Here is a 21,565-nt window from a genome sequence, read left to right as displayed (position 1 = left end):
ATTCTTTGCTGTACTCCAAAATAAAAACCTCTTCCATTTTTCTGCGTACACTTTCCTTGTACTAGGTCTTCTAGCTTCCATAATCACATTTAAAACTTGTTGAGGAAGTTGAGACCTGCTGTGTTTCAACACAGAATATGCCAGGCTGTTAGATGAAGAGAGTGAAGCTTGACATTGAGCAGATGACCGTCCTTCTGAGATAACAGATGTGGAATCAAAGGTAAAGGCCATGGAGGCTTCCTTACCAGACTCCTCAGTAGTGGGTACCAGTGTTGCCGAGGCCAATCTGGAGCTATTAAAATCATCCTTGGCTTGTCTTGTCTGACCTTTAAGAGCACCTTTGGAAGAAGAGGCAGAGGTGGAAAGGCATACACATGAAGATTTTTCCAACTGAAAGAAAGAGCATCCACTTTCCAAGCTGTGTGATGAAACCCCTTTGTGCAAAACTTTGGCAGCTGGTGGTTTAGTGGAGAAGCGAACAGATCTATGTCTGGAGTTCCCCATGACACTGTCAATTGCTGAAATACATGAAGATCCAGTTTCCACTGTGGGGATCCATGATTTGTCTGCTTAACACATCTGCTAAGGAGTTCTGTGCTCCCGGCAGAAACCTTGCCTGAAGAGTTAGTTGCAAGCTGAGCGCAGTCTCCCATAAAATCATTGCTTGCCTGCATAGAGGATAAGAATGTGTTCCCCTTGTTTGTTGATGTACCACATGACAGTTGTGTTGTCTGTTAGAATCAACACCTGCCCTGGAAGAAGTAACTCCTTGAAAGCCATTAATGCAAACTGGACTGCTAACATCTCCTTCATGTTGATATGTAGATGCTGTAGTCTGGCAGGCCACTTGTCTTGTATCCACTTTCCATTTAGATGAGCTCCCAAGCAATGTCCGAGGCATCTGTCGTTAAAATCTGACTCGCCTCTGGCCGGGTCACAGAGAGTCCCTTGTTTAGGTGACATTCCTGAGCCCACCACAAAAATTCTTTTGAAGGCAAGGTATTATTTGAATGACAGTGTCCAAATCCTGGCAGTGCTGTGTCCATACATTTTTGAGATACCATTGCAGCTTCCTCATATGCAGTTTGGCATTGGGAAGCACCAGAATACAAGATGCCATGAACCCTAATGCTTGAAGGACTGTCCTTGCAGTCAGCACGGACTGATGAGATAGTTGATGGAAGTAAAGGGATAGACTCTTTTGTTTGTCCGGGGTTAAAAGGCCATCTGGGCTGCTGTATTCAGTCTCACACCCAGAAAGCACATGTCTTGAGAGGGTACTAGACTGGACTTTATTTCGCTCACAGAATACCCTAGGCATCTTAGCACTGCTATAACATATTCCAGATGCTGTAGAAGGTCTTCCTTTTCTTGAGCCAGAATCAGGCAGTCGTCCAAGTAAGGATAGATTTGAATTCCTTTTAGCCTGAAGTAAGCTATCACTGGAGCCAGAACCTTTGTGAATACTCTGGGCGCAGTAGATAAGCCAAAGGGCAATGCAGAGAACTGATAATGAGAATTTCCAGCTCGAAAACGCAGATACTTCCTGCAACTTAGTCTTATAGGCACATGAAGGTAAGCTTCCTTGAGATCTAAAGTTACCAACCAGTGATCTTTGCCCAGCAGAGGTAAAAGCTGTTGTAACGCCAACATCTTGAACTTGGGAATGTCCAGATAAGTGTTGAGGATAGATAAATCCAAAATTGGTCTCCACGTGTTCCCCTTCTTTGGTACTAGGAACAGGCGAGAATAAAATCCTAGGCCCCTTTCTGATACAGGGACTGGCTGAATGGCCCCTATTTGGAGTAACAGATAAATTTGCTTGTGAGCCTCTTCCCTTTGTGGAGGAGGAACGTCTGGCATGCCTTTGAAAGGGGCAATGTATGGAAATAAAACCTGTAACCGTGGTGAATGATATCCAACACCCATCTGTCTTGAGTAATTAAATCCCAATTTTCTTTGAAAAGAGACAGTCTTCCTCCCAAAGGAGCTGCCAGACGAGAATCTACTGGCAGCTGAAAAGGCAGGTCATTGGGTCTGTTTACGAAAGGACTGACCCCTGCCCTCACCAGAAGTCTGAGCAGGTGAACTCCCTGTTCTAGGCCTAAAAGAACCTTGAGCTCTGCCCCTACCACGCCTAGACCTACCCCTAGACTGGGAATCATAAGCAGGATATGTCCATCCCTTAGTAGGCCAATTTCTACTAAACTTCGTGGCTGCACCTGCAAAAATCTTTAACAGTTTGCATAGACTTAGCTTTGTCCTCCATTTTCTTTAAAACTGCTTCCACAGGCGAACCAAACAACACATCAGACTGTAAAGGAGCATCCAAAATCCTTGTCTTAACATGCTCAGCTAAATTCTGATCCCTCAACCAGGCATGCCTGCGAAGGACAGAACTAGTGGCAGCCACCCTCGAGGAGGCCTGTACAGCATCAAAACCACATTGCAAAGAATGCTTACCCACTTGTTCAGACACATGAACTAAATCCAGCAACTCTTTACACTCAATACCTTCCGCCAAAGCATCCACCTTAGATTTCAGTTGTGAAAGGAGATAATTTTGATATTTTAGCATGTGAAACTGACAATTCAACGCCTCATGGCTAAAGTGGAAGAAGTATACACTTTCTTTCCCCATCTATCCAAAGCCCTTGCCTCTTTATCAGTGGGAACAGGGTTTTTAACCACAGAGGCCTTAACACCTTTAGGTCCCTGAGAAACAGTTTCGGGTCTGCCCTAGGACTCTTAAAAGATACTTATGAGCTTCAGGCACCCTATAGTACCTATCAGGTTTAACAGGAGCAGGAGGCAAAGAATCAGGGTTCAGGGAAGCCTCTCCAAAACATCTTCCACCACATTCAACACAGGAGGTATAGCTAAGGGCCTATGCTGCGGTAAAAACAAGAATTCCCTAAGCCTTTTCCTGGAATCAGAGTAATCCTGGCCTTCCCATTTAAAGTGCTCCCTCATGGAATGCAGAGTCTCTGAAAATGAGAAATCCTCAGGAGGAGAAGCTGTAGGAGTGGAATCATCCACATCAGAATCAGAATAAGGAGGATACTCCTGCAAATCTTCCGCAGAAGACTCAGAAGCCTCTGAACACTGTTCAAAACTATCAAACTCAGGTTCCACCCTAGGCCTCTTATCAGGAGGGAGCATAGAACCTCTAATCATAGTAATCAAATCTTCTGCCATTTTAAGCATATGTTTCTTAGGCACAGAACCTGAAGTGCTAGGAGAAGCCCCCACTGAAGCTAAACTTGGCCTACCTCTCAAAGAAGTTTTGGAAACAGAAGGAGAGGCTCTAACTACCTTGGGAAGAGAGGGAAGAACAGTTACCTGAGAAGCCCCTCAGCCTGGCCTACCTCCTGAGAAGGCACATCCTGTAACAGTAAAGTCTCTGCCTGAGACTCCAAAGAAACTCCTGGCAAAACCTCTGGCTCCACTGAGCCTTCTAAAGAACCGACGTCCGGGACTGCCGGTTCATCAACCCTAGGCTTCGCTGTTTTGTCCTTGCGCTTCTTGGACGAAGCGGGCGTCGGAGCATCCGACGGCATTTTATAATTGCAACGCTTCCCAAACACTAACCTGGCACAGTCTAACCTTCTCTTAATAGTGCGTTTGTTAAACCTAGCACAAGAGCGGCATCCAACAACGCCGTGCTCAGGCCCTAAACAAGGTATACACAAGGTATGGTAATCCCTATGAGGTATCTGTTTCCCACAAGAAATACAGTTATTCACTTTTTCTGACATCCGGTAAATACTGAGGCAAGAAAAAACCAAAATGTTCCCCAACGGGGTACTTAGCCAACTCTGATTCGGTCTGAAACTCCGACTTCAGAAAATTTCAGAACGCCAACCTGCACTCGCAAAACTGCTTCTGCATCGGACCATGCGGCAAAAAAGACTGAGGATATGACGTCGGTCATGCGCATTAGTACCCTGACGTACTGACGTCAGTCTAATGCGCCCTGACCGACGTCAGCCATATACTCTGGTATTCGGGCTGACTGGACAGCGGACTACCCAATAGTTAGGACTGCAGCAATGTGGAATGAAGAACATCCACTCATTCCCTTGTAACATCCCCACGCTGGGCCAGTAATCAAGGAGCATGAATCCTCACCACTGACACTGGAGAGGGACATGCACTTGGAATACCAATGAATACACTCAGTATTTCCAGATGAGACCTCTCTGAATCAAGCATAATTTCCATTAAGAGCACAGAGGAAACGCACACAGTCCAGGGTCGGGATTCCTTTTTATCTGTTTCCCTCCAAGTACCCAATAAGACTCCACTACAGGTACAGCTGTAGGGTTAAGCCCTCAGCACAGTGTCCAAGCAAATACCTCCAGCACCCTCTCTGTAAGCCCAGTGCTTGTTGTCCCTGCTCTCATTAGCTGGCACACAGATTTGATTTAATTTTACACACACACACACACACACACACACACACACACACACACACACACACACACGGGAAAGGCTGGCACAGATTTACCTGCTGTGTTCCCTTCTTCCCAGAGTACAAGGTAATTATCACAGTCACCAGACACTCCACAATCAGCTACTCTAAGGCCCTTAACAAGGGGTGTCCAATTATACAGTGTACTATCAACACTAATACAAAATGGTAGTAGTTGACCAAGACAGCTAGTCCTTCTGGAGTGGCCCACACAGGGTCACCATATAAGCACCATCAAAGGTTAAATACTTTCTACAAGAAACCAAAAAATGAAACAGTCCAACAATAAACTCCACACGTCCAGGAAGGCAGGAAGAAACCAAAATGAAACTGCTATAGCGTATACTATTTATTTAGCCGCTTTCGTAACAAAAACTTCATCAGAATAATGACGTTAAAACACCTGAGTACTTAAATACAATAAAAACAGTCATGTGATTAATAGTCATGTGATAAAAATAAAATATTTAAAACAAAAATTAATACAAATCAATTATATTGCTTCCAAAATCCTACATAAACTAAACTGTTCTGAAAATCTAATAAAAATGAGAGAATATTGAACATCCTACTTTGTTCACATTTAACCTGCGTTGGTTCAAGTGACATTTAATGTTAACAGTCTCATTTAATCCGGGGGGAATATCAGACTTCAATTTAATTTGCCAGAAAGATTCCCTTTGTAAGAGAAAATTCCTGAAATCCCCTTCTCTCATGTCCTTCTTGCCCACCTCTAACACAGAAAATAGAATTTTTTTAAAATGTGAACAAATCAATGAATGCTTAAATAAGGCATTCCTGTCATCCCTTGACTTAATGCTGTAAATATGCTCCCTTACACGGACTCTTAATTCCCTGGTTGTCATCCCGATGTAAAAGGCATCACAAGAGGAGCACTGGGCGATGTAAATAACTCCTCTGGTTCCACAATTAACTGGGCCTGGGACCTCCAGGGTCCTATTAAAAGTACTAATGGAGATATAAGGTCCCGTGGAAATAAAGCGACAAAAATTACAGTGGTTACATGTAGTCATTCCCCTACTCTGAGCCACTATTTTGTCAGCACTATTTTGCTGTTTCTCAAACATCCTTTTTAAATTTAGACCGCTTTTTTGTACAAAAACGGGTTTCTCACCTAATACCTGAAAAATGTCCTTATTACCTCTGATAATACTCCAGTTTCTCCTTAGAATATTTTGAATCTCCCTACAATCTGAACTCATTTCCAAGGAACAAATCAGGTTTGGATCAACTTTATCTGTTGTCCCTTTTCTACTAACTATATTCACGTCTTCCGTAATGAGGTTTAGTAGTGGCAAGTAGTTAGTTTCCCTTTTTGACCAAACCTCCTTCTTAGTTCGTTCCAAAAGGTCAGCTTCATATCCCCGATTAATAAATAAGGATGAAATGAATGAAAATTCAACATCCAGATCTGAATCTTTAGAGGTCATACGGCTAGCCCGTATAAATTGACCCCTTGGAATGTTGTTAGTAATAAATTTGGGGTGACCACTTTTGTAATGCAGGTAACCATTGTTGAAAGTTTTTTTATGGAAAATGGAACTGTGTATTCTGCCCTCCACATAATCCCATTTTAAGGTTACGTCTAAAAAATTCACCTCTGGACCCTGACATCCCATGGTGAATTTCAGGTAGTCTGACGTGGTATTGATTTCTGTAAATAATTGGTCAACGGTGGTACCGTCCCCATTAATAATAAAAAACAAGTCGTCCATAAAACGACAAAAAAAACAGATGTTATATTTAACCGTTAACAATGGTAAAAATTGCTTTTCCCACCATGTCATTACCAAGTTAGCAAATGCTGGGGCTGCAGAAGACCCCATGGCTACCCCTCTTTTCTGACGATAATAAGATTTACCAAAAAGAAAAAAGTTATTTTCTAATGTAACTTCCAATAACCGACATAGAATGGAAATTAGGTCATTACTAAAATTGGGACTACTGGTGGTCAAAAGACCCCTAATAGCTTCAACTCCCTCATAATGGGGGATGCAAGTAAATAATGAAATTACATCTAAACTGAACATAGTCTGCAACTCAGGATTATACCCGTGTGCACACAAAAACTGATTTATTCTCTTAAGGAAATGCCAAGAATCCTGAATGAAAGATGGTTGTTCGGAGACTACAGGTCCAAGAGTAGCATCTAAAACTAAGGAAATACCCTCAGTAGCAGAGTAAGGTGCTGAGACAATCGGTCTAAAAGGGGGAACAGTAACAGACTTGTGTACTTTGGGTATCCCAAAAAGTACACCAATCCTAGGATGTTCTATGTTGCAAAATTCATATAATTCTAATGAAATTTCCCCATTCATAAGCGCATCATACAAAAGGGTTTGAATCAAACGGTAACGCCGTTTGATTTCAAAAAGAGGAATGATCTCATATTCATCCTCATTTCCCAATAAATCCAACATACCTTCCTCATACATCTCTTTTTTCATGACTACAATATTGTTGCCCTTGTCACTTTTCATAAAACGAAATTCATTAGTTAACTGTTTCAATTTGTTCAAGGCCAACCTTTCGTCCTTTGACAAGTTGTCGTCAAAGTTTGAAAAATGACCTAACAGACTATCAACTTCTTTAATACATGATTCTTCAAAAACCTTTAGAGTATGGTGTAACTTGGGGCAATAAAGGGACGGCTTAACAAAGGTATTTCGGACAGACGGTAAATCATGTAACAAAAAATGTAAATTCAGCTTCCTAGAGTATTTCTTGATATCTACAACAGTTCTCACGTAGTTAGCCCTGTTGTCTGGGATGAAATTTAAACCTAATTTTAAAACATTAAGCTCCTGGTTACTAAACACATAATCAGTTAAATTTATAATACTGAAGTGTTCATTAGTGGTAGTTATGTCTCGTCCCCCGATGACTGGGAACTCAAAAAAGTCCGACTTCTTGTAGAGACAGTTTTGGTCACCGTTGGGTTTTTTCGATTAGAAACTGTTCCTGTTGTGGACAAGGAAACAGATGGAACTGACCCAGTGTCAACATTAGGGCCCGTACCTGTGTTCTTGTTGGTAGTGTCAATAACGGGCAGCGGTGGGAAATTTTCATCATCCACCGCCAAGCTGTACCCTCCTTGTCCCTTATCCAAAAGGTTGTTACCACTAAAAGGCCTGTTAGAAGCCCCCCAGTCACTTAAATTGGTTTTAAAGCGATCCGATGCTCCAAATCTAATTGAGGAGTTGGTAGTTACCTCACGGGCACTACCACGTTGTCCCACTCCTTTAGTATAAAGTCCATTGTCAGCTTTATTGAAATTTTGCCCTTTGTGGCTGACTGATTTTAGTGATTTAATTGGATTTCCAAAGTTGGCATATGCAGAACTGTTGTTATAAGATTCCACATCACGCAACAACTTTGAGTGTTTTCTATTGATATTGTCAATAGACAGTTGTTGCGTTTCTTTAGAGACTGTCTCTAAGAAGTTGCAAAACTTAACATTTCCCAGGAATTGTTTAAAAAAAGTTTCAAGCTCTAAAATTTCTTTCCTTAGTAGTTCCTTTTTAACCAGATTGTTGTTATACAATAACTTTAAGAACCTTAGTCCCGCTTCGTTAAAGAAACAAACCAGTTCATCAAAAAACAAGTCACCGGATTGGACCCCATTGGGGCACTTAAAGAATCTTAAGCCCTTTGGAACTATCTGAAGCTCCAAACAACGGGCAAAATAACAATTTTCAATGTGGATGGCATCATACCTTTTAAGCAATCGTACTAGGTGCTCCCGTTTAAAATTGAAATCCTTGTCGAAAACCACTTTCGGCGTCTCCTCCACTGTACCTAATTCCTTAAATGGGTTGTCGTCACGGTCAATAAGGTCCTGAAAAGATACCCGACCATTGGTACGTTGACGAACCGGAGCTACCGGGTTAGCATCAAAAAAAGCTGGTTCCAAATGAGTAGCCGTCTCTGTCTCGAGATGTAAACCCGCTGGACTGGAAGCCCTAATAGTGACTTCCGGGTCGTGGGTTCGCAAAGACAAAACCTTCAATGAATTTTTAATCTCGGTGAGAGCCGCAAATAGAAGCATATTGAAATTCCCCATGTCCGTAGTAGGAGTTGCATGAATACTCATATTTAATAGTGAATCTTCGCTAGCCTCTGCCATAGACGCAAGTCACAGCCAATAAACCAAAAAATGAAACAGTCCAACAATAAACTCCACACGTCCAGGAAGGCAGGAAGAAACCAAAATGAAACTGCTATAGCGTATACTATACTAGCTCCGGTTCGTCAACGTACCAATGGTCGGGTATCTTTTCAGGACCTTATTGACCGTGACGACAACCCATTTAAGAAATTAGGTACAGTGGAGGAGACGCCGAAAGTGGTTTTCGACAAGGATTTCAATTTTAAACGGGAGCACCTAGTACGATTGCTTAAAAGGTATGATGCCATCCACATTGAAAATTGTTATTTTGCCCGCTGTTTGGAGCTTCAGATAGTTCCAAAGGGCTTAAGATTCTTTAAGTGCCCCAACGGGGTCCAATCCGGTGACTTGTTTTTTGATGAACTGGTTTGTTTCTTTAACGAAGCGGGACTAAGGTTCTTAAAGTTATTGTACAACAACAATCTGGTTAAAAAGGAACTACTAAGGAAAGAAATTTTAGAGCTTGAAACTTTTTTTAAACAATTCCTGGGAAATGTTAAGTTTTGCAACTTCTTAGAGACAGTCTCTAAAGAAACGGAACAACTGTCTATTGACAATATCAATAGAAAACACTCAAAGTTGTTGCGTGATGTGGAATCTTATAACAACAGTTCTGCATATGCCAACTTTGGAAATCCAATTAAATCACTAAAATCAGTCAGCCACAAAGGGCAAAATTTCAATAAAGCTGACAATGGACTTTATACTAAAGGAGTGGGACAACGTGGTAGTGCCCGTGAGGTAACTACCAACTCCTCAATTAGATTTGGAGCATCGGATCGCTTTAAAACCAATTTAAGTGACCGGGGGGCTTCTAACAGGCCTTTTAGTGGTAACAACCTTTTGGATAAGGGACAAGGAGGGTACAGCTTGGCGGTGGATGATGAAAATTTCCCACCGCTGCCCGTTATTGACACTACCAACAAGAACACAGGTACGGGCCCTAATGTTGACACTGGGTCAGTTCCATCTGTTTCCTTGTCCACAACAGGAACAGTTTCTAATCGAAAAAACCCAACGGTGACCAAAACTGTCTCTACAAGAAGTCGGACTTTTTTGAGTTCCCAGTCATCGGGGGACGAGACATAACTACCACTAATGAACACTTCAGTATTATAAATTTAACTGATTATGTGTTTAGTAACCAGGAGCTTAATGTTTTAAAATTAGGTTTAAATTTCATCCCAGACAATAGGGCTAACTATGTGAGAACTGTTGTAGATATCAAGAAATACTCTAGGAAGCTGAATTTACATTTTTTGTTACATGATTTACCGTCTGTCCGAAATACCTTTGTTAAGCCGTCCCTTTATTGCCCCAAGTTACACCATACTCTAAAGGTTTTTGAAGAATCATGTATTAAAGAAGTTGATAGTCTGTTAGGTCATTTTTCAAACTTTGACGACAACTTGTCAAAGGACGAAAGGTTGGCCTTGAACAAATTGAAACAGTTAACTAATGAATTTCGTTTTATGAAAAGTGACAAGGGCAACAATATTGTAGTCATGAAAAAAGAGATGTATGAGGAAGGTATGTTGGATTTATTGGGAAATGAGGATGAATATGAGATCATTCCTCTTTTTGAAATCAAACGGCGTTACCGTTTGATTCAAACCCTTTTGTATGATGCGCTTATGAATGGGGAAATTTCATTAGAATTATATGAATTTTGCAACATAGAGCATCCTAGAATTGGTGTACTTTTTGGGATACCCAAAGTACACAAGTCTGTTACTGTTCCCCCTTTTAGACCGATTGTCTCAGCACCTTACTCTGCTACTGAGGGTATTTCCTTAGTTTTAGATGCTACTCTTGGACCTGTAGTCTCCCAACAACCATCTTTTATTCAGGATTCCTGGCATTTCCTTAAGAGAATAAATCAGTTTTTGTGTGGACAGGGGTATAATCCTGAGTTACAGACTATGTTCAGTTTAGATGTAATTTCATTATTTACTTGCATCCCCCATTATGAGGGAGTTGAAGCTATTAGGGGTCTTTTGTCCACCAGTAGTTCCAATTTTAGTAATGACCTAATTTCCATTTTATGTCGATTATTGGAAGTTACATTAGAAAATAACTTTTTTCTCTTTGGTAAATCTTATTACCGTCAGAAAAGAGGGGTAGCCATGGGGTCTTCTGCAGCCCCAGCATTTGCTAACTTGGTAATGACATGGTGGGAAAAGCAATTTTTACCATTGTTAACGGTTAAATATAACATCTGTTTTTTTTGTCGTTTTATGGACGACTTGTTTTTTATTATTAATGGGGACGGTACCACCGTTGACCAATTATTTACAGAAATCAATACCACGTCAGACTACCTGAAATTCACCATGGGATGTCAGGGTCCAGAGGTGAATTTTTTAGACGTAACCTTAAAATGGGATTATGTGGAGGGCAGAATACACAGTTCCATTTTCCGTAAAAAAACTTTCAACAATGGTTACCTGCATTACAAAAGTGGTCACCCCAAATTTATTACTAACAACATTCCAAGGGGTCAATTTATACGGGCTAGCCGTATGACCTCTAAAGATTCAGATCTGGATGTTGAATTTTCATTCATTTCATCCTTATTTATTAATCGGGGATATGAAGCTGACCTTTTGGAACGAACTAAGAAGGAGGTTTGGTCAAAAAGGGAAACTAACTACTTGCCACTACTAAACCTCATTACGGAAGACGTGAATATAGTTAGTAGAAAAGGGACAACAGATAAAGTTGATCCAAACCTGATTTGTTCCTTGGAAATGAGTTCAGATTGTAGGGAGATTCAAAATATTCTAAGGAGAAACTGGAGTATTATCAGAGGTAATAAGGACATTTTTCAGGTATTAGGTGAGAAACCCGTTTTTGTACAAAAAAGCGGTCTAAATTTAAAAAGGATGTTTGAGAAACAGCAAAATAGTGCTGACAAAATAGTGGCTCAGAGTAGGGGAATGACTACATGTAACCACTGTAATTTTTGTCGCTTTATTTCCACGGGACCTTATATCTCCATTAGTACTTTTAATAGGACCCTGGAGGTCCCAGGCCCAGTTAATTGTGGAACCAGAGGAGTTATTTACATCGCCCAGTGCTCCTCTTGTGATGCCTTTTACATCGGGATGACAACCAGGGAATTAAGAGTCCGTGTAAGGGAGCATATTTACAGCATTAAGTCAAGGGATGATAGGAATGCTTTATTTAAGCATTCATTGATTTGTTCACATTTTAAAAAATTTTTATTTTCTGTGTTAGAGGTGGGGAAGAAGGACATGAGAGAAGGGGATTTCAGGAATTTTCTCTTACAAAGGGAATCTTTCTGGCAAATTAAATTGAAGTCTGATATTCCCCCCGGATTAAATGAGACTGTTAACATTAAATGTCACTTGAACCAACGCAGGTTAAATGTGAACAAAGTAGGATGTTCAATATTCTCTCATTTTTATTAGATTTTCAGAACAGTTTAGTTTATGTAGGATTTTGGAAGCAATATAATTGATTTGTATTAATTTTTGTTTTAAATATTTTATTTTTATCACATGACTATTAATCACATGACTGTTTTTATTGTATTTAAGTACTCAGGTGTTTTAACGTCATTATTCTGATGAAGTTTTTGTTACGAAAGCGGCTAAATAAATAGTATACGCTATAGCAGTTTCATTTTGGTTTCTTCCTGCCTTCCTGGACGTGTGGAGTTTACTTTCTACAAGAACCAGCCACAACAAAAGGTTTAAATATATTTAATAAATAACAAAGCATGAAAATACTGAATATATACTCACAGTAAAATAGAGTTCAGATCGAAAAGAACATTGATGGACAGACTCGGACAAAAAAAAAAACAATATCTAAACTAAGCTTCACTATATTCCTGACTGAATCAAGGAGGATTACTATTCTCTAATAACTTACTTAGCAAAGCAAGGCACAATGAAGTATGTGAGCAGTCTTTCTAGTCAGGTTCCCCAAAACAGAATACACTCCATCTTCAGAGATTACTCCCTGTCAAAATACAATATCCAAGATGGCTTGTAGAATGACCTCATCTGGTCACCTGACTAGTTTCTTACAGCAAACCCCTCTGAAGCTGAAACAGAAATTTAGCATAGACTGCTACAATACACATTTAAATGTTTATGGCAGTGCCTGGGGCTTCCCCTCTTTTTACTGAGCTAATGAACAATGGCTTCTTCCAGACCCACCGTCTCCAGTCCTATTTAGCACTGTGGGGTGCTGCTTTAATAGTTTAACAGTTCATTTACACTTCCCTTATTTTTCTTAAAGTTAGCTGCTCAACCTTTGCTATCCCAGTATCCTTCATTAAAACACATGTACATTTCCCCTTCATTCCAGCAGGGTGCACTGTTGATGCATTTAACACAAGCATAAATGCAAACCTCACAAATACAATTTCACCACAAGCATCTGTACAAATCAGTTTGATATACAAACGACATAATTAATTTACAAAATTCCAGCTAGCTGTGCTAGCAGTGGCACAAGTCATACATCCACTGCCCTACTTCTGGCATGGCTGGCAGTACCTCTTATCAATCACACCTCTCCCCTTTTGAAGGCTCAAGCTTGTATTTCTAAGTGACTCTTGAGAAATGTGGCTTGAGAGAAACAACCCTATCTGGGAATGTGTTACCCCATTCCCTGTCTGGAGATTACATCTGCCTTGGCACTGCAGGCCCCACTACAGTGCTGCACTGTCATATTACATGCCTGCAACCCCAGGCTCCACCATCCACCTCAGCCTCCAACTGCAAATACTTAGCATAAGGGCCTCCCTGTCATGGTAAGGTTTCACCATGTTAACATGAACAGTCTGTGCCCTTGTCTCCTACCTGGCAGTTCCCATGTATTTATCACTGACCTTCCTTACCACTTTGAAGGGTCCCTCCCAAGCTGCCTGCAGCTTACTGTGTCGACAGGAATGAGAAGCAGCACCTGCTGCCCCCACAGCATCATCATACTCCCTGGCTCGAGCATTCCTGTCATACCAGACGTTTTTCTGCTATTGGGCTCCTGCTAGGTTCTCCTGAGCCAAGCCCATGGGCTCCCCAAGGCTTGTCCTGAGGATTAGGACACATGCCACAACACACTCCTTGTGGGATTCTCACACACCCTACCACTCATCACGAATCAAATCTAAGCCTATACCACTATGCCTATTCCTGGGGCACCTTTCTGTAAGAAAACTGATGGGCAAACACTTGTCCCACTCTCTCAAACTGGTCTGCAAATGCCCGTAGCATGGTCTCTGATGTAGAGTTTAACCTCTCTACAAGACCACCAGTCTAGAGATACTAGGGAGTGTCTTTAGGTGCTTCTCCCCAAAGCACTCCCAAAGACAAGCCAGCAGGTCTGACATGAATTTGGCACCTCTGTCAGTCAGTATTCCTCTTAGGAAATGCACCCTGCTGAAGATCTCTAGAAATGCATTTGCTGCCACCTCTGCCTTGATGGAGGACAGAGCTACCGCTTCATGGTATCTAGTAGCGTAATCTACTACCACTTAGGATATACTTCTTCTCTGTGAAACTCATGGTACTCAGAGGCAGATGGAGATCTCCGTTCAGAATCTTGAAGTTTTAAAACTTCAATCATATGGTCTCGACGATTTAAAATGTCGAAGATTTAAAACTTCAAATTTTATAGGGAACCTGACCAGAGAGAACAGATATATTTTCCTTGAATCTTTCAATGTGCTTTTACTTGTGAACTAAGTCTGGACAGTACTCAATATAAAAGTTGAAATGAAAACAGTTAACAGCAAAGGAATTGATTATAGGCTGTAAAATACAATTACCACAGACTAAATACAATAAATCGGTATTGTGTATGACATTTCAAGAGCCTGAAAAGCTGAATCATGCAAAATTTAGGTCAGTGAACAAAATGACAAGAATGTGAAATAACCACGGCAGTTACGGGTGCTACTGTCATTGTTAACCTGTTGATGATGTAAGCAGAGTAGGGCGAGTGAGGTACAGATGTGGAAATGAATGGAGTAAATAAAACCGGCAAAAAGCGGGTATATACTGACTATACATGTATGTTAAATCAAAATATTAAGAACGGAATAATTAAAGCACATTTGTCCAGTAACAGGAAGTTGACCAAAGCATTCACTCAAGACTTTCTGCCGTGGCTTTTCATTGAATTCTTAAACTCTTCATGATGTAGAGGACTGTGTGGTCTGAGTTATTCCTGAAAACTATTCACAGACTAGCCTAATTACTAGTTTAATAAATGATAAAAAAAAAAATTAAAAAAAAAATGAAATTAATGGCTTGGTTCTGGGGAAATTATATCCTTGAAGACAAAAAGAGTGGGCTGTTCTAAAACAATGTGCAGAAGAATCAGAGATGTGGCATTTGTGACTGTCCAGTAGGATCTTGGGATCTACTGCAGAACGGTTACATAATGACTGCCAAAGGGTACTATGGTAAAAGTATAGGTCATTTAGGACTTGGATTTCTGAACAATGCTCACCAGGCCAGTACCCTATAGTTGTGAAAAGCTGTACCAAGGGGCATGCGACTTTTCATAACTGGCCATAAATTCCGACTTCCTGGAATGACATTACCATGCAACTATTAGCTCTAATTAGTCTGCACTGGGAATTCACAAACAGAATACAAAACTGTACATCAACATGGCAAGATAAATTTTACAGTTTCTTGATGCACAAGCTTGCAGCAACCAATGCAGTGCATTTGTATAATGCACCTTGAGGCCAAACAGAGTGCATATTAAGTGCATATGCAAAAAACAAACTGTCACAGAGGGTAAAAACTGATTTATTTGGAGGGGAATGTAGGCATCCTGGAAGTCTACAGAACACTACATACTCATCTTTATACACGTGAAATGACTCCAAAATTACCACACGACAAATCTGCCTTACAATAGAATGCTTCAGGCAACTGAAAATGGGGATGTTTTCTCTGATTCTGGGGGGAGGGGCCTCAAAGTATAAACTAGACTCTACTGATGGTTGAAGATGGCCTTCTCTTTAACAGAGCAGGGGACCTCCAGATCCAGAAGATGGTGTTGTCCAAGGCATCTTGGCAACATGAATAAAGAGGAAGTAGGGTACTTAAAACAGATGGACCAAAGGACAATTTAACTCCCTTACTCATGCATCTATGAGAAAATAAACCATGTAGAGAAATGAAGATCCACTGACCAATTCCCAAAGTGGGAAATGGTCAGAAAGAGAGTTTACATCAGGAATTGTTCAGTGATCAGTGATAAGAGAATTTATTACCGTACGGCCTCAATGCTGCAGCTGGTCTCAAAGATCTGTTGCTCCTACTTGGGCCAACACAACCAAGGGTGCCTTCTGTCTCCTCTGTATCCCTCTAGGACAAGGGTCATGTTTTAATTACCCCTTCAAGGTAGGAATCCATCTTCAGCTTAAAAAGCAGCCCCTGGAAAAGGGAGTACAAAAGGCTGCTTTATCTTCAGTAAAAAGATTCAAGTAGCGCACTAGGTATGACAAATCACCACCCTGTTAAATTTAAGCAACTCTGACAATTAAGGCACTAATCTTTAATGGTAAGAAACATACAACCCAAGTCTTGCACTGCTTTTGAAGTTTCCTTTAAATAGCCATCAGGAAATCTGCCAAACATCTCAGATTTTTCTTTTCAGGACGTCACACTGGAAAGGAACCACATGAGCAAAGTTGCACAACAGCCTCAGACAGCATAATGGATGTGCATATTTGCTTTCTGAATTAATCCAAAGCCCTGGAATCCTTACTGCTGGAAAGGACCACTATCACATGGGGTGTGGAATACACAAGACCTTAACAGTCAGCTTTTTTTTCTTTTTTTTTTTTGGCAGAAAAAAAATTAAGACCCGGGGTGGGGGTAGTAACTAACTTCCATGGAAGTCGGTCTAGAAGCATCCGTGTGGTTTTATGTTTAAGGTACAGACAAAAGACTGGATCACCTAAAGGGTGTGGTTTTGTGGTACAACTCCAGTCTTAAAGTGTGCACTGTGGAAGGTGTATGTTCATGACAGCAATTCCACAACTCCAACATAAGCCTTTGCAAATCCCTCAAATGGGGGGTCTGGAGAAGATAAACTCCAGTGCTCCTTTATATCTAAATACAAGGACTTTACATCCCACCTCTGAAGACGCAGTCAACTTCTTCTCACATACTCAGCTTGTATTTCTTGTAAGAGAGAAGCTTAACAATTGGACAGGGAGCATTTGTAAGGCCCGAGTTACCAACACAGAGGTTAAGGTATGGCATAATGGTTAATGTGGTTACCTTTGATAGGTACAGGATTTGATTCTTACCTTTGGGTTGGGAAATTTGAATATGCTTAAAAACATCTGCAAGTGCAGACAGCCTAGTGCCAATTATGAAATCTATGAACATCAGCTGTTAAAGTAATGGGAAGTGACACAACTGCAGATACAAGGACTGTATCAGTGGGAAGGCAGGTGATAACGGCAGAGACTGGTTAGTCTTGGGTAGGGGAGCTTGTCATCTATCTGCCTAGACTGAAATTCCACAAAACCTCTCACTGCAAAGAGGAAGGGAGAAACAAGACAACATCAAGGCCAGCACCTTGGTAACAGCTGTAATGCCTGATGCTGGGCAAAATGTCCAGTGCCTGATACTATGCACTGAGCCCAGCACCCAATATGGAATGACAAAGTAAAATGAGGTTGGAGAAGTGGCTAACACAAGGCCCGTTACCTGGAATGCGGTCACTGAACTCATTAATGCAGAAGATTCCTGTACTACAAGCATGACACTGTACACTAGACCACATATGTGTAAGGACATACCAAAGATCAAAGTTGACTAAATGCAGGCATCAAAGGACCACTTCCTGGAGCAACTCAGGTGTGTGCCATAGAATAGAATGGAAAACTTAACAGTGCGGTGGCCACAGGAAACAAGCGTACAAGTACAGCAATCAAAACTCTCCCACATCTAAAAAGCAGTCTCTGCAGCAGACCAAACTGATGTTTCCATGCTTTATGAGACGGCAATATTTTCAGAGCTCTATTTGGTGGGTGCTCTCGTTTTAGGGCTAGTGACTTTTAAGGAACTGGCTCACCACCAAGAGCTGAAGCATTGGATGAAATTTAAAAAGAAATGAGCAAGACTAACTGTACATAGTGCCTTTGTAAAGCAAGGAGCACACAGCAATTTTCTTTTTAAATTGAGTAGTTTGGTTAAGTAGCACACTACAGTGATTGCACAAAACACGAAGCAAGACTACAACAATTCCAGTACTAAGAAGCAAAGCATTCAACAAAAAAACAATATCAATTAAGCGCTACAAGGGCTAGGAGTAATAACCACAACATTAGACTCCACATCAAACTATGTCACTATTTTTTGCCAGCAAATGCAAAGGCCTGTAGTACTAATTGCAATATTAAAGTTTAATTAACAGACTATGTTATCTGTTTCAGTGTAAAATTCAGTATCACCTACATTATTGCCCACTAACTTCATTCTAAATGGGCAAGTTCATGGGGGGGGGGGGGGGGGGGCACTGACAACTTTATAAATAACATGAAGCATTAATACGTGGCACAAAAGAAACTATAACCTACTGTAGGGCTGCAAACACTTTACTGCTGCCCCAGCACTAGGGATTTGTATTCTTGGAGGTGGGGGTAAAAAAAGGCTCCCTTAAAAACTACTGTATATCAAGAGCACTGCAATTAAAGATGGAGTTAACAACTGAAGGCATACAGTGAACTATTTTAAATGCAACACAAGTGGATTATTTGAAAATGTGCAATATCATTTTGAATGATATCTCAAAATATGAACCACCTAATAATCTGGTCACAGACCAGCAAGGAAAGGGATTGCTGGCTTCACTGGAAAGGAGCATCTCTTTGGGATTAAAAAAATACATTCCTACCCACTCACTATTTCTTTCTTGTTCAGATAATGCTAAAATGAGGAAAGTAAAGTTGTGTACACTTACCATAAATGTAGATGTTGGAGTGTATTCACTGTTGCAGTCACATTACATTTGGGTAATCTGCTGGCAGGTTGCCCTCAGTCGGCCTGATTAACAAAATCTTGGGTTCTGCGTCAGTTGCTGTCCCTTCTTCCATGACGTCAGGGGTATAAAACATGCAGCAGATGCCATTACATCAGTTTTTCTTGTCCCAGATGTCAGGTGCCCCCCAAATACACTCCTACATTTATGGTAAAGTGTACACAACTGTACTATGTTCTTCGTGTTTCACTGTTGCAGTCATTACATTTGGGTAGATTCCCAAAGCTACGGTTGGGAGGATGGATTTATACAGCATTAGGACCAGCTACAAAGGCCCTGCAAAACAGCAGTGGCAAAGCCAGCTCTGGATTTAGAGAAAAGTGATAATGCTTGGCGAAAGTATGAACTGAACTCCAGATAGCAGCTTCTAGAATATCCCTGATAGGAACACCTCCGAGAAAGGCTGCAGAAGTAGATGCAGTCCTGGTGGAATGAGAGCTGATCCCCTGGGGGATAGGTTTTCCATGGTGCTTATAGCAGAAATGAATACAATGACTTATCCATTTAGAAACGGTTTGTTTTGACATAGCTTTCCCCTCTGCCCCTGCAATCAAATGCTACCAGGAGTTGTTCAGATTTTCTTCGAGATTTAGTCCTGTCCAAGTAGAATCCAAGTTGTCTGTGTACATCCAATGAATGCAGAATCCGCTCCCCCTTGTTCTGTGGACTGGGAAAGAAAGTTGGCAAATGAATGGACTGATTAAGAGCCCACTGGATACCACCTTGGGCATGAAGGATGGATTGGTCCTGAGTGACACCCTGTCCACATGAAAGATGATGAAAGGCTCCACTGCCATAAGGGCCTGTAATGCAGATATCCTTCTAGCTGAAGTGATTGCTAAAAGGAAGGCTGTTTTCCAGGAAAGAAATTTTAAGTCTGCAGTAGCAGCCGGCTCGAAAGGAGCTAGAGTGAGTTTCTCCAATACAAAGTTAAGGTCCCAGGCAGGGGCTGGAGCTCTACTGGGTGGTCTCAAGTTTTTGGCCCCTCTGAGATACTGCTTTAGCAGAGGATGAGAGAAAAGAGGGGGGCCGTTCTGTGTTGTAATGAGCAGAAATGACTGAGGCATGGATTTTTATGGAAGAAAAAAAAGACAGGCCCTTGTGAAGCATCTCAGTTAAGTATTGCAAAATCCGAGGTAAATGGGGCGCTGCTGTGTCATCCCTTGAGACTGATTCCAGGCACAGAATCTTTCCATTTGTCAGCATAAGATTTTCTAGTACTAGGTCTTCTCGCCTCCAAAATGACATCCATCACAGGTTTGCTGAGGGATGATAAGGGGGAATTTAAATGATTAGCCAAGCTGCAAGATTCAATGTTTGGAGCTGAGGGTGCAGAATTTGCTTCTCCTGCCAAGACAGTAAGGACGTTGTCTGAGGCAGGTGCCATGGAGAAATTTGTGACACTGCGCAGGAGTGGGTACCAGTGTTGGCGAGGCCAGTCTGGAGCAATCAAAATCATTTTTGGTTTGTCCCGTTTGACTTTTAGTAGAACTTTGGAGAGCAAAGGCAGAAGGGGAAAGGCATAGACTGATAGTTTTCCAGCTGAAGGACAGAGCATCCACCTCTCCATGCTTTTTTGTGAGGTGTTCTTGTGCAAAATTTGTCCAACTGGTAGTTCTGGGGTGAGGCAAAAAGATCTGGGCTCCCCCATTTGCATGTCAACATGTTGAAAATCTGTGGTTTCAGTCTCCATTCGTGTGGGTCCATGAGATTTCTGCTTAGTTCGTCTGCCAGAATATTCAGCTTTCCTGGCAGGAATTGAGCTTGCAGTTGTACTTGGTAGCTCAAGGCCATGTTCCACAATGCCATGGCTAGTCTGCAGAGGGGGTAGGAATGTGTACCCCCCTGCTTGTTTATGTACCACATAACCGTGTTGTCCGTTTTTACCACTAGTTGTCCTGGATGAAGGTAGTCCTTGAAGGCGGTCAGTGCATTCTGTACAGCTAGCATTTCTTTTGGATTGATATGAAGGTGCATTTGATTTGGGCTCCATTTGCCCTGAATGCATTTCCCTGCCATATGAGCCCCTCATGCATAGTCTGATGCGTCTGTAGTTAGGGTTTCGGCGGCAGGGGGTGGTGTGAATGGCAGTCCCTTGTTTTGGTGGCAGGCCTCTGCCTACCATAGGAATTCTAGGCGCAGGCAAGGTATGATAGGAATCAATTTCCAGGCTGTGACAATGTTGACTCCATAAACCTTTTAAGTACCACAGAAGTTTCCTCATATGCAGTCCTGCATATGGAATTAGAAGAATGCAGGAGGCCATGAACTCCAAGGCGTGCAATATTTGTCTTGCAGATAGCAGGGTTTTTGTGGCCACCTGTTTGAAGTAAGTCACCAAATAAATTTGTTTTTCTGGCGCAAGGAAAGCCATCTGGGCAGTTGTATTCAAGCTTGCACCCAGGAATGTAATGTTTTGAGAGGGTACCAGTTGTGATTTCTTTTCGTTTATGGTGTACCCTAGACAGGTTAGAACTCCTTTTACAAATGCTAGATGTTTTAGAAGAATGGCCTGGTATTCTGCCTGAATTAGACAATCGTCCAGGTATGGATATATTTGAGTATTTCTTTGCCTGCATAATGCAATTACTGGATCCAGTCACTTTGTGAATATCCTGGGCGCAGTACACAAGCCAAAGGGCAGTGCAGAGAAATGATAATGCACGCAGCCTGCTTTGAAGCAGATGCATCTTCTGCAAGATTCCCCGATTGGGATATGCAGGTAAGCCTCTTTTAAATCTAGAGTTGCCAACCAGGCATCTTTGCCTAGCATAGGAAGTAACTGGTGAAGAGTCAGCATCTTGAATTTTGGAATGTCCAGAAAGGTGTTTAGAGTAGACAGGTCCAGAATT

At 41.5% G+C, this 21,565-nt stretch overlaps 1 protein-coding gene across 5 annotated transcripts in view; it reads right to left on the bottom strand.

The window, feature by feature from the left end:
• The window catches only part of FAM20B (FAM20B glycosaminoglycan xylosylkinase), a 381,708-nt gene that overhangs the window by 290,317 nt on the left and 69,826 nt on the right, over positions 1-21,565 (bottom strand). Inside the window, exon 1 of one of the 5 annotated variants that reach the window (XM_044085255.1) lies at positions 15,931-16,067. The exons of the other annotated variants lie outside the window; for them this stretch is intronic. The gene's annotated coding sequence lies outside the window, so the exon portion shown is untranslated. Of the gene's footprint in view, positions 1-15,930; positions 16,068-21,565 lie in introns of those variants that run through there. 5 annotated transcript variants of the gene reach the window in all.

This window comes from Protopterus annectens, chromosome 10.part0 (assembly GCF_019279795.1).
Source record: "Protopterus annectens isolate FY-2018-M chromosome 10.part0, PAN1.0, whole genome shotgun sequence".
Taxonomy (NCBI): domain Eukaryota; kingdom Metazoa; phylum Chordata; order Ceratodontiformes; family Protopteridae; genus Protopterus; species Protopterus annectens.
This window is presented reverse-complemented; position numbering and strand designations above follow the sequence as displayed.